General features: G+C 37.5%; 1 pseudogene; it reads left to right on the top strand.

The window, feature by feature from the left end:
- The first annotated feature begins 732 nt into the window (after positions 1-732).
- On the top strand, positions 733-1323 carry LOC116591461 (annotated as a pseudogene).
- Positions 1324-2042: the final 719 nt, after the last annotated feature.

Genomic DNA, 2042 nt, shown 5'->3' with positions numbered 1-2042 from the left:
CTCCATCAGAAAGGATGAATACCCAACTTTTGTAGCAACATGGACGGGACTAGAAGAGATTATGCTGAGTGAAATAACTCAAACAGAGATAGTCAATTATCATATGGTTTCACTTATTTGTGGAGCATAACAAATATCATGGAAGACAAGGGGTGTTAGGGAGGAGAAGGGAGTTGGGGTAAATTGGAAGGGGAGGTGAATCATGAGAGACTATGGACTCTGAAAAACAATCTGAGGGGTTTGAAGTGGCGTGGGGGTGGGAGGTTGGGGTACCAGGTGGTGGGTATTATAGAGGGCACGGATTGCATGGAGTACTGGGTGTGGTGAAAAAATAATGAATACTGTTTTCCTGAAAATAAATAAATTGAAAAAATTTTTAAAAAATGGGCAAAAGACATGAACAGACAGTTCTCCAAAGAAAGCATACAAATGGCTAACATACACATGAAAAAAATGTTTATCATCATTAGCCATCAGGCAGATTCAAATCAAAACCACATGGAGATACCACTTTACACCAGTTAGAATGGCCAAATTTAACAAGACAGTAAACTATAATTGTAATGTTGTAATAACATTGTATGGTGACAGTGACTGCAACAATCACAGTGGGTATCATGTATAGAATTCTTGAATCAATCTTGTACACCTGAAACTAAATATAACATTGTATGTTAATTATACCTCAAAAAATAATAAGACAAATAAAACTAATATAACTATTAGTCCTAATTCCAGGCCCAGGTGGTGACCACAGCATTCCAGAAGAGCTTTCTCATGCCTGACTGGCTATATATCAGACTGGCTGGACTCACCATCAATGTCCAGACTATTGCCCAGCGCCTCAAGTTCTGGATGAACCTGTATGAGCTAAGGTATGGTTGGCAGATCAAGCCTTATATCCTCATGAGTATAGTGGTTAACCTCCTCTGAGAAACAGTTGGCCAATACTACACCTTGGGTTGGTCCCAAATATCTTTAAGCCCTTCATTGCTCTCTACATCTCATCAGCTACCCCATGGTGACTGACAACTTTGTGGACAGCAGCATGTGCAGTAAACGAATGGACTCAAACATGAATCCAGAGCACTTGCTTGAAACCATATCACAAGTCATGCTGAATGTGTGGACCAGGATGCAATGTGAGGCATGAGAGTCATTGTTCACATTTACCCTTTTGAAAAGGACAAAATCACCACCAAGAGTCTGAAAGCCCAAAATCACCACCAAGAGTCTGAAAGTCTTATTTTCAATCCCCAGGCCCCACTCAAAAAAAAAAAAAAAAAAAAAAGTTTTCTTACACATACACATGTGCGCATAGACACATGCATACATACCTTACATCACACAAAAATTAACTCAAAATTATTAAAGACTTGAAGACCTGAAACCAAAACACCCTAAAAAAACAAAGGCAATAAGCCCCTTGACACTGATTTTATCAATGAACCTTTTTTCTGACACCAAAAGCAAAGGCAACAAAAGTAAAAACAAGTGGGAGTATATCAAACCAGAAATCTTCTGCAGAGCAAGGGAAACCATCAACATAATGAAAAGGCAACAAACTGAATGGGGGAAGATATTTGCAAATCACATATCTGCTACGGAACTACTATCCAAAACATATAAAGAACTTCTACAACTCAAAACAACAAAAAATAACAAAAATTGGCAGAGAATCTGAACAGACACTTTTTGAAACAAGACATACAGATATCCAACAGGTACATGAAGATATGGTCAATATCACTAATCAGCAGGGAAATGCAAATCAGAATCACAGTGAGATATTTCACACATGTAGGAATAGCTAGTATCAAAAAGATAAGAAATAAGTGCTGGCATTCATGTAGAGATTAAGAAAACTCTGTACACTATTGGTAGAAATGTAAATTGGTACAACCACTATGGAAAACAGTGTGAAAGTTCTTCAAAAAATTCAAAGTAGAACTACCATATGATCCAGCAATTCCACTCTGGGTATTTATCTTAAGAAAATGAAAACACTGATTCGAAAAGATATATTCATCCCATATTCATCG

The sequence above is a fragment of the Mustela erminea genome, chromosome 1, assembly GCF_009829155.1.
Source record: "Mustela erminea isolate mMusErm1 chromosome 1, mMusErm1.Pri, whole genome shotgun sequence".
NCBI lineage: Eukaryota > Metazoa > Chordata > Mammalia > Carnivora > Mustelidae > Mustela > Mustela erminea.
This window is presented reverse-complemented; position numbering and strand designations above follow the sequence as displayed.